Raw genomic sequence first — 12,246 nt, forward strand, 5'->3', positions numbered from 1 at the left:
TAGGGAAGGAAATCGGCCATCCTTACCTGGTCTGGCCTACACGTGACTCCAGGCTCACAGCAATGCGATTGACCCTTAACTGTCCTCTGAAATGGGCAATTAGGGATGGGCAACAAATGCTGGCTTTGCCAGTGATGCCCACATCCCATGAAAGAAATTTTAAAAAATCAAATTCTGTCAGTTAGGGATGTCTAAACGTAAAGCCTGAGGCTCAGCCTTGATGCCACTAGAATCTCATCAGTCTCTACAATTCTAGACTTGCAAAATACGCCAACTCTAAACATGAAAATGAATTGACAAGTTGGTCAAACCCCACTTTCGCTCGCTTTCTCCCCACTACCCTCCGAAAGGGGCACTGGTTGGCATCCTGCTTGGTCCCAATGTTAACAACAACAACTTGAATTTATGTAGCCCTTTGAGCATAGTAAAACATCCCTAGGCGTGTCACAGAAGCTTATATCAAACAAGATTTGACAATGAGTCACAAAGGAAGATATTAGGATGGGGATCAAAAGTTTGGTCAAAAACCTAAGCTTTGAGGAGCATCTTAAAGGAGAAGAGAGAGGTGGAGAGGTTTAGGGAAAGGCACAGCCACCAATGATGCAGCGAGACATGCAAGAGGCCAGAATTTGAGGAGCACAGTGATATATGAAAGGATTCCATGGCTGGAGGGGGAGATCTTGTGGTGCAGTGGGCAGCATCCCCACCTCTGGGCCAGAAGCACTGAGCTCAAGTCCCACCCCAGGACCTGACAGGCACGTTAGGTGCATTCATAACATGGCCAAACAAGTTGATTATCAGCCTATTAATCCTTCCAATACACCTGATGGCAGGCAGTAAGAGCAGGAGAGTTTCCTGGTCAGCCATACTGCAGAAGGCAATGGCAAACCACTGCAGTACTTTGCCAAGCATAATCATGGACCAATCCAATGGAAGTCCATGTTCACTTAGTACCCAGTACCTGAAGGGGGGAAGAGGAGGACAGCTGGAGGAGGTTACAGAAATAGGCTGGGAGGGCCCTATAATGCCTTGAGGGGATGCTAAATATTAAATAATTTAAAGTAAAAAGGTTAACCAATGGCAGTTTGAGATTCTGATTTTTTTTGTGCCTCATTGCTTTTCTCACTTTCTCCTGAAGGCACCGACTGAAGCTAGAGTTTATTTCCATGGGTGCCAACAGGCATCTTATGCCTCGCCCAAGTGGCCACGCTTGACTTGTGAGTTTTAGGCAGTGTTATTTTTTTCCCTATTCATTCTTTGCGATATGAGCATTGCTAGCAATTCTTGTTCACCCCTAGTTAATCTTGAGAAGTTGCTGGGCCAGCTTCTTGAATAGCTGCAGTCCGTATGATGAATGTTGCTCAGTAGAGAGCTTTGGCCCATGAATGGGTGAAGGAACAGTAATGTATTTCCAAGTCAGCGCGGTGTGTGGCTCGGAGGGGGAACTTGCAAGTGGCGGTGTTCCCATGCATCTGTTGCCCCTGTCCTTCCAGGTGGTAGAGGTCACGGCTTTGGAAGGTGCTGTTGAAGGAGCCTTGGTGAGTTGCTGCAGTGCATTGTGCAAATGGTACACACACTGCTGTCACTGTGTGTCGGGGGTGGAGGGAGTGAATGTTTAAAATGACGGATGAGCTGCTTTGTCCTGTGTGGCGCTGCAGTTCGATCTCAGGACTGAAGGAGTGTTGCATTATCTGAAGTGCAGCCTTTCAGAGGAGACATTAAACTGAGGTCCTTCTTAAGTGGACACAAAAGATCCCATGGAATTATTTCAATGAACAACAGGGGAGTTCTCCGAGGTGTCCTGACCAATATTTATCCCTCAATTAAACTCACTCATACAGATGATCTGGTCATTATCACATTGCTGTTTGTGGGAGCTTGCTGTGTGCAAATTGGCTGCCATGTTTCCTACATTACAACAGTGACTGCGCTTCAAAGGTACTTCATTGGCTGAAAGGTGCTTTGGCCACCCTGAGGTTGTGAAGGGGGCTATGGAAACCCAAGTCCCTTTCTTTCTGTAACTTCCACACCTCTTAACCTTGTATTGCCATCTCCTCCTTTTATCTCAAATGCTGCACGTGGGATCTTGCTGTGTGCAAATTGGCTGCCACAAATTCCCTATATTAAAGCAAGCTGCATTTATACTACTCCTTTAACATGGCAGAATGCTCCAGGACATCTCACCGGTGTAGTAATCCAACAAAAACATGATACCGAGTCACTTAAGGAGTTCTTAGAACCAATGGTCAAAGGGGTCATTTTTAAGGAGTGTCTTAAATGAGGAAAAAGAGGTGGAGAGGTATAGGGAGGGAATTCGAGCCTGGGGCCCAGGCATTTGAAGACACAGCAGATGTATAGGAATACCATTACCCCCGAGTTCCCCTCTAAGCCACACACCATCCTGACTTGGAAATATATCGCTGTTCCTTCACTGTCACTGGGTCAAAATCCTGGAACTTCCTCCCTAACAGCCCTGTAGATGTACTTACACCACATGGACTGCAGCGGTCCAAGAAGATGGCTCACCATCATCTCGAGGGCAATTAAGGATGGGCAATAATTAGTAATGATGCCCACATCCCAAAGAATGAACAGCAAAAAATTCTCCATCAAGGGTGGTCAGCTGCGTGAAGCATCATTGGGAGACTGGCATCTGCTTAAGATCAAGGTTTCCCCAAGAGGATAGGATTGGAGAATTGCTGGGATCTCAAAGGGTTCTCAGCTTGTGTTGGCTTTGAAGTGTACTGAGCAGTTTAGGGGTTAGCATAAATGTAAGTCTTTTCTATCTCTTGGACTGGCAACGTTCCATTTCAACTCACAAGTAGACGTTCTTTCTCGCAAACCCTATGACTTTCTCTTTTCCAGTGCACAGAACAAAGTGAGAAAAATGACAGCATGCATGACAAAGCACAACAAAGATTTGTACTCTAGCCTGAATATCCGTTACAGCTAAATATCAATATTAAAAATCTTGCATCCACACAACTTTCGTAATCACGTTTACTCCATTATAATTTCCTAAGTCTACATTTATGATGTAAAATGCCAATATAAACTTCTCACACTGCCATTACAGTGCCCTTGCCTCCAGTGGAAGAGCTATAGCAACCTCGCTGGTGAAATGGTGTAATTACTGCTTGATGTTTACATATCGTTTCCATTACAATTGTGGACATAGGAATTTATGATGAAATATATGGCGATGAAATGCTGGCCACTTGCCTTGGTCCCTGTCTCTATTGTTGGATCAAACATCTCATGTACAACATTCGGGAGGTTGAGAGCAGTAGAATCATAAAACGGTTAGAGCACAGAATGAGGCCATTCAACCTGTCATGTCCATGCTGGCTCTCTGCAAGAGCAACTCGCCCAGTCCCTCTCCCCTACCTTTTCCCTGTGGCCCTAATTTTTTTTTCTCTTCAGGTAATTATCCAATTCCCTTAGAAAGCCACGAGTGAACCTGCCTCCACCACACTCTCAGGCAGCGCATTCCAGATCCCAAACACTCGCTGCATAAAAAATGCTTTTCCACATGTCACCTTTTACCAATAACCTTAAATCTGTCTCTTCTAGTTCTCAATCCTTCCGCCAATGGGAATAGATTCTTCCCGTCTAATCTGTTTGGACCCCTCACAATTGGGAGTATTTCCATCAAGTCTCCCCTGAAACTTGTCTTCTGCGCGGAGAACAGCCGCTTCTCCAATCTTTGTAATTGAAGTTCCTTATCCTTGGGACCATTCTTGTGCACCTTTAATGAAGGCCATTCAGCCCATCTGCTTCTATACTGAACCCAGATCCCTCTATTCCCTTTAGCATTAGGAATCATTGAATCATACAGAGCAGAAGGAGGCCACTCAGCCTATCATGCTTGTGCCAGATCTTTGGGTTATCCATAGTTCAACTCCACCCTTTCCCCATAACCCTATAAAACTTTTCTTTTGTAACTGAGTACCAAATTCTCTATTCTATAACTGAATCTGCTTCCACCATCCTTTCTGGGAATGCAGGACAGAGCATTAAAAATTCTCCATCTCCACTCTGCCTAATTTCCATTTTTTGAACATAGTCAATGCACTGGGTGCATTTGCTCATTGCATTGATAACTCCAAGTAGATAAAACAATTACTCATGTCCTTGGACTGGGTCGGCAGGTCCTCCTTGGCCTGACATGTCCTTGTGCTGTTGCTTGTTTGGCTCCGAGCAAGCACTTTCTCCAGGTTTTCCAAGTGAGTGTACTTCCAGTAATGAAGGATGAAGAGCTCCCTCCAACGTACAATGAATTGTCTGGTGTGGGATGTGACAATGGGGCTCAGGTTCATTAAGCCCGTATGGGGAATTAGTCGGGGCTCCCGGCCGTTCCTGATCACTATCCATTGACCCCTGGTAGAAATCTCTGGACAGTAAGCACTGCATCTAGTTAGGAGAGAAAGCAAAGGAGTACTGTGCACAGTTTTGGTCCCCTTATGTAAGGAGAGACATACTTGCATTGGAAGCAGTTCAGAGAGGATTCACTAAGCTGATTGCTGGGGTGAAGGGGTTGGCTTGAGGAAAGGCTGAGCAGTTGGGCCTATTATTGGAGTTTAGAAGAATGAGAGGTGATGCTATTGAAACATACGATGCTGAAGGGGTTGAACAGGGTAGATGCTAAGAGAAAATTTCCTCTTACAGGGGAATCTAGAACTAGGGGGCACAGTTTAAAGATGAGGGGTCTCCCATTTAAGACAGAGGTGAGGAGGAATTTTTTCTCTTATAGGATTGTTAGTCTTCGGAATTCTCTCCCACAGGAAGCAGTGGAAGCTGGGTCACTGGATATATTCAGGGCTGAGTTAGACAGAATTTTGATCTACATGGGTGCCAAGGACTATAGAGTCATAGAGTCATTCACAGCACAAAAGGAGGCCATTCACCCCATCGAGTTTATGCCAGCTCTCCATGGAGCAATCCCATTCCTCTGCTGTGTGCTAGGATACTTAAGGGCCAAAATATAGCTCACTTTCATGAATTGTTTTTGCTTATATACATGATATTGCTATGGAGATATTGATAACAGGTTCCACAAACAAATGAGAAAGGATATGAAAAAAAAACAACTGGTCCATTAAGACTGTCCAAACACATCATGGTGTAATCAACACACGCCATTAAAAAAATACAGAGAAAAAAAATGCTTTACACCAACCCCTGAAGACAATAGCAAGCTCTGGGAGGCTGTGAAAATTCAAATCACTAGTCACAGCTAACCCGGCTATGTTCAAAAGCTGAGATACCTTCCATTTTCAGGAACGTGGCCTGCTCTCTTGGAAGGCCTGCAGTGAACCCATGCTTACCGCATATACAGGCTATGGGGGCACATAGGAAATAGGAGCAGGGACAGGCCATTCGGCCCCTTGAGCCTGCTCTACCATTCAACTGGATCAAGGCTGATCTTCTACCTCAATGCCACCTTACTGCGCTATCCCCGTAGCCCTTGATATCTTTAATATCTACAGGCAGGAAAATGCTGTGAAAGCCACAGTCAGATCAGCCATGATCTGATTGAATGGTGAAGCAGGCTATATGGGCCTCTTTCCTATTTTTTTTGATATTATTTTTTTACTAGGTAAGAGTATTAAGGTAGATGGAGTCAAGATAGAGATCATCCATGATCTAACCGAATGAGAACAGGCTGAGAGGCTCAATGTCCACCTCATGTTCCATATTAACCTTTTTAGAAATGAGTGCAAGATTGCCTGTTGCTCAGACTCCTGCATGTATCCACACCTAACAGAGCCTGTAAAATTTATTTTAAAGGCTCAGCTATTTTCTGTCCCCATGGCCTAAGAAAATAGTGACTCATAACTTAATCGAATGGTGGAACAGGTTCAAGTGACTGAACGGTCTCTTATTCCTATTCTGGAAGGTGTGCTTGTGCATCATACTGGATCAGTAGTGGGCGGGGGTCATGCTCAGTGATAGATCTCTGAAGGAAGTTACAAAATGCTCTTCCCCTTGCTCACAGATGTAACCATTCATGGCCATCACCCAAGTCCTTGAGTCACCCCCCTCAACCCTGCACCAATGGACTCAAAGGCAGGGAGGGGGCAGTACTGGCTGTGCTCCAAATTTGGGGGGATGCCTAAGGATCCAAACAGTCCTCCAGCAGTGACATACGGACACAAATGACGCTTCCAATGTGCGGAGGGAGTGAGTGACTGCCATTTCACAATGAATCTATGGTACCTATTGGTGAAACCACACCTGGAGTGATGTGTACAGTTTTGGTCCCCTTACATAAGAAGGGACATACTTACATTGGAAACAGTTCAGAGAAGGTTCACTAGGCTGATTGCTGGGATGAAGGGGTTAACTTATGAGGAAAGGTTGAGCAGGTTGGGCCTATACTCATTGGAGTTTAGAAAAATGAGAAGTGATCTCATTGAAACAGATAAGATTCTGTGGGGCTTGACAGGGTAAATGCTGGGGGGATGTTTCCTCTTGTGGGGGAATCTAGAACTAGAGAGCACAGTTTAAAAAATAAAGGGTCTCCCATTTAAAACGGAGAAGAGGGATCACAGAATTGTCACAGTGCAGAAGGAGGCCATTCAGCCCATTGTGTCTGCACCAGCTCTCCGAGTGAGCATTATAACTTAGTGCCATTCTCCTGCCTTTTCCCCGTAACCCTGCACATCATTTCTATTCAAATTATCATCTAATGTCCTCTTGAATGCCTTGATTGAACCTGCCTCCATCACACTCCCAGGCAGTGCATTCCAGACCCAAACCACTCGCTGTGTGAAAAAGTTTTTTTTCTCACGTCACATTTGCTTCTTTTGCAAATCACTTTAAATCTGTGCCCTCTCGTTCTTGATCCTTTTATGAGCTGGAGCAGTCTCTCCCTATCTACTCTGTCCAGCCCCCACATGATTTTGAACACCTCTATTAAATCTCCTCTTAGCCTTCTCCTCTCCAAGGTGAACAGTCCCAACCTCTCCAATCTATCTTCATAACTGAAGTTTCTCATCCCGGGAACCATTTTTGTAAACCTCTTCTGCACTCTCTCCAATGTGTTCACATCCTTTCTAAAGTGTGGTGCCCAGAACTGCACACAATACTCCAGCTGAGGTCTAACTAGTGCCCTATACAAAGATAACAGCAAAATACTGCGGATGCTGGAAATCTGAAAAAACCCCAGAAAATGCTGGAAAAATTCAGCAGGTCTAACAGCATCTGTGGAGAGAAAAACAGAGTTAACGTTACGAGTCCGTATGACTCTTCTTCAGAGCTACAGAGGAGTAAAAATGTGATGAAATTTATACTGTTTAAGGGGGGTGGAGCAGGTGAAGCTGGGTAGAAGGCCAGCGATAGGTGAGGACAAAGGAGAGATTAGCAAAGATGTCATGAAAAAAAGGACAAAGGGGTGTTAGTGGTAGTGGTACTGGCTAAAGGAGGTGCTGATGGTGGCACTAAGGTAAGAAAGCAGAATGTGACATTGTCTCTCCATGTTCTTCCGACTAAAATGAATCACCTCACCTTTCTCTCTGTCTGGAAATTCTGAGGAATTTCTTCTCTCAGCGGACTGTCATTCTTTGCAATTCGAGAGCAGTGGAGGCTGAGACATTGAATATACTCAAGGTTGAGTTAGATCGAATTTTGGTCTACAAGAGAGTCCCAGGTTATGGGGGGCCAGGCAGAAACGTGGAGTCGAGACCACAATCAGATCAGCTATGATATTATTGAATGGCAGAGCAGGTCCGAGGGGCCGAATGGCCTACTCCTGCTCCTATTTCTTATAATCTTGTGACCTTAAACAATATTGCAGTGAGCAAGTGGTCACTCTATGGAACAAGCTTTCTGCAAGGAAGAAGTGGAAACAGTTAGTATTGATTCACTCAAATTAGATAGATTTAATCCCAAAAATAATATTTTGGATCCAATATATGAATAATTTGAGGCATGATGTGTGGTGAGTGGCGCTTTAAAGAAAAAGGGATAATCATCTAATGCCCTCTTGAATGCCGCAATTGAACCTGCCTCCACCACACTTCCAGGCAGCGCCCGAACCACTCGCTGGGTGAGAAAGGTTTTTCTCACACCTCATTTGCTTCACTTTAAATCTGTGCCCTCTTGTTCTTGATCCTTTTATTTTTGGGATCCGATATATTATTAATTTGAGACATGATGTGTGAGTGGCACTTTGAAGGAAGAGGGGGCTTTGACAGATAGTTCCCAAAGCTCTCCATCACTGGAGTGCTCACCTCATGTCTGGGTCTGTTGTAGACTCATTGATAGAGATTGATCACTGAGATTGGTCAACAACTCCATTATCATTGTATCATGTGACTACCAGGGTGATAGATCGCATCACTATCGCTTTATCCCCCACAGCCCAGGAGCTACCATTGACCAGAAACTAGACTGGAACAGGCATATAAATGCTGTGGCTACAAGAGCAGGTTAGAGACTGGGGATTCTGCAGTGAGTAACTCACCTCCTGACTCCCCAAAGCCTGTCCACCATCTACAAGGTATAAATCCGAAATTTGATGGAATACTCTCCACTTGCCTGGATGAGTGCGACTCCAACAACACTCAAGAAGCTCAATACCATCCAAGATAAAGCAGCCGCTTGATTGGCACCCCATCCACCACCTTAAACATTCACTCCCTCCACCACCAACGCACAGTGGCAGCAGTGTGTACCGTCTACAAGATGCACTGCAGCAACTCACCAAGGCTCCTTCAACAGTACTTTCCAAACCCGCGACCTCTACCACCTAGAAGGACAAGGGCAGCAGCCGTATGTTAACAGCACCACCTGCAAGTTTCCCTGTCAGTGCCCCATGCCTGGGCCAAGATATTGAATGGTGGCAGACTGCTAAATGTGGTTGGAGTCACAAGCCAGCTGCCTCCTGTCCTCACACCACACGCCCTGATGCTCGGACTTTCCAGAGCAACAAACAATCAAGAGTGGGAATCTCTGCTTCCCCAAAGGCCGGAGATACCAAAGATAACCAATACGCCTCAAATGTAGCCCTGAGTAAGGATTGGTTTGCTTTGCAGCACTCACACCTAAGGCCTTATGATACGTATGGCTTAGTATGGCACTGAGAGGTGCCCTTTTTCCAGTAGATCCTTAGGAAAGCTAACAGATTAACTCCCAGCCTTAACTATGATCTGGATTTGGAGAACTCACACAGCACAAGGTGGACAAATTGTACTTAGTGTACTTAATTGTATGAGTGGGTAGCAATCCAATCTCTGAGTCAGAAAGTCACAGGATCAAGACCCAATCCAGAGACTTGAGCACAACAATCTAAGCTAACACTCCCGTGCAGGACCGAGGGAGCGCTGCACCGTTGGGGGTGCCGTTTTTTGGATGAGACATTAAGCCGACCTCCTGTCTGCTCTCTCAGGTGGGCATAAAAGATCCCGTGGCACATTTCAAAGAGGAACTGTGAGTGCTCTCCCCAGTATCCTGCACAATATTTACACTCCCCTCACACCCCCCCAGTACAACATCCCTAAAACAGATAATCTGGTCATTATCACATTGCTGTTTGATCATATCGAATGGCGGAACAGGCTCGAAGGGCCGAGTGACTTACTCCTGTTTCTATTTTCTATGTTTCTATGTTGTGGGATCTTGCTGTGCGCAAATTGGCAGCCGCGTTTCCTACATTACAATAGTGACTACATTTCAAACAGTGCTTCAAAAAACGCTTCGAAAATTCCTGAGGTCAGGAACGGTGACTTGTGCATGCAAATTTTTTTCTTTAACCAAGATAACCTCTTTCCACCTCCCTAACATTGACCCCCCACCCCTACCCCATGTGTATCTTATTCCCTCCCCCCACCACCGCCAAATCTCTCAGTCAGGCCCCTTCAAAGTCTTCATAGCTTTCACCCTCCATTCTTCGGACTGTGTCCCTTTACCTATTGTTTATCATCCCTCTCCCTAGCCTAGACTCCACTCTGCTGGACAAGGGTCTTTGAGCCCTAACTTACTGCTCTCCCACTCTCTCCCCACACCCTGAGAATCCCTCCTCCCCGCCTCCTGCAGCCTTCATAATCCTCCTTAAATGTCAAACCCTCCAAACTCCCTAAGTAGCTACTTGGTGCCCACTCCCACTACCCCACACCCCTGCCCTCCAGCACCCCTCCCCCACCCCACGTCTCTCCTGTGAAGTACCCGGGCATTTATTCAAGTTGCACACATGGGGTAAGCGTAGATTGTTGTCACTGAAGGGGTTGGAAGGGTCAGATTCTCACAGGCAGAAGACACTGCCTAATCCCCCTTTCCTCAGCACTCAAGGGCAATTCAACCAAGGGGGTCCTCAAGCATTTCCAGTTGCTTTGCAAATTGGGACAGTTCCCAAGCTTCAACGTGTGCAGGGCAGGAAGGGCACAGGGGAAATAGTGGTTGCCCCTGACGTTTATAATTGGACCATTTGCTTTTAGAATACAATTTTAGAAAACAAAAGTGAAGGCAAGGCTACCTCCAACTCTAAGGGAACGGTGGCTGACGATTCATGTTGCCCACGTAAGGAGATGGTAGCATAATGGTTATGTTACTGCATTAGTAATCCAGAGGCCTGGACTGATGATCCAGAGATATGAGTTCAAATCCCACCACAGCAACCGGGGAATTTAAATTCAATTAAATAAATAAATCTGGAATTAAAAGCTAGAATCAGTAAGGGTTGTGGTGCAGTGGGTAGCATCCCTGCCTCTGAGTATAGAAGCTTTGAGTTCAAGTCCCACTTTGGGACTTGATGGCCAAGGAAGGTGCGTTCATAACGTGGCCAAACAGGTTGAGTATCAACCTGCAAATCTTTCCAACGCAGGTAAGAGTGGGAGAGATTCCTGGTCAGCCGTGTGAGGGAAAGAATGTTGGAGCCTCTACCATCACTATCCATAGCTCCAGGCTACAACATACATGTAGAAGTGCATGTTGCCATGGACTCCCTGAGTGAACTGTAACACACCACCACCAGTAATGGTGACCATGAAACTACTATATTGTCATAAAAACCTGACTGGTTCATCCATGTCCCTTTAGGGAAAGAAATCATCCGTCCTTACCCGGTCTGGCCTAATTGTGACTCCAGGTCCCCAGCAAAAATGTACTTGACTCTTTACTGCCCCCTAAAGTGGCCGAGCAAGACAGTTGCATTCAAGAAGGTGGCTCACTACCAATTTTCAAGGGTGATGAGGGATGGGTAATAAATCCCTCAGAAATGCACGGGGAGTGTCAGCTGAGATTATTGTGCCTGAGTCTCTGGAGTGGGACTTGAACCTGTGACCTTTTGACTCAGAGGCGAGGGTGGTACCCACTGAGCCATGGCTGACACTTAAAAACACATTCCACAGCCAAACATCGGCAGGGGTAGTTTTGTCCTCCACTGTTACATTTATCAAACACATAATGATAAAGGGTAAGGGGCATGAAGGATGAAGGCAATGGGGGTGCGGGATGAGGGGAGGGGTGACTGCTTATGGAACCACACAGATTGAGTCTAACTGGAAGCCAGTACTTAGCTGAAGACTTTGAGTGTCAGCCAACAATGACAGCCATCACTCGCATTTATATAGCACCTTAAACATAGTAAACTGCCCCATTGTAACTCGCCATGGCGTGCCAATACATACACAGCAAGATCATACAACCAGTAATGTGAATGGCCAGTTAATCTGCATTGGTGTCGTTGTCTAGGAGGCAGAACAGGGACCCCCTGTCTGTCTTCTACTGTGGGATCTTTTAAAACTTGCATTTATATGGCGACTTTAAAGTAGAAGAAGGCACCTCGCAGGAGAATGACCGAACAAAATCTGACACCGAGGCAGGGGAGGAGAGATTAGGAAAGGCGTGGTCAAAGAGGTAAGTTTTAAGGAGTGTCTTAAAGGAGGAGACAGAGACGGAGAGGTTTATGGAGGGAATTTCAGAGCTTGGGACCCAGGCAGTTGAAGGCACGGCCGCCAGTGGTGGAGTGATTAAGATCAGGGATGTGCAAGAGACCAGAACTGATGGAGCAAGAGATCTCAGAGGGTAATGGAGCTGGAGGAACAAATTACAGAGATAGGGAGGGGACAAGACCATGGTGCGATTTGAAAACAAGGATGAGAATTTTAAACTTGAGGCGTTTCTAAACTGGGAGCCAATGTAGCTCACCAAGCACAGGAGTGAATGAGACTTAGTGTGAGTTAGAACATGAGTTAACTGGCTATCCAGGGATTGGGATCTTGTAATTCCCACCTCATTGCTATGCAT

The 12,246-nt window shown here is 45.8% G+C and overlaps 2 protein-coding genes across 2 annotated transcripts in view; both read right to left on the bottom strand.

Moving 5' to 3' along the window:
* Positions 1-12,246, bottom strand: part of LOC144669369 (serine/arginine-rich splicing factor 3-like) — a 388,848-nt gene that overhangs the window by 330,857 nt on the left and 45,745 nt on the right. The window lies entirely within an intron of this gene.
* Positions 1-12,246, bottom strand: part of LOC144669342 (SH3 and multiple ankyrin repeat domains protein 1-like) — a 212,871-nt gene that overhangs the window by 67,676 nt on the left and 132,949 nt on the right. The window lies entirely within an intron of this gene.

The sequence above is a fragment of the Cetorhinus maximus genome, chromosome 29 (genome assembly GCF_964194155.1).
Source record: "Cetorhinus maximus chromosome 29, sCetMax3.hap1.1, whole genome shotgun sequence".
NCBI classification, from domain to species: Eukaryota; Metazoa; Chordata; class Chondrichthyes; order Lamniformes; family Cetorhinidae; genus Cetorhinus; species Cetorhinus maximus.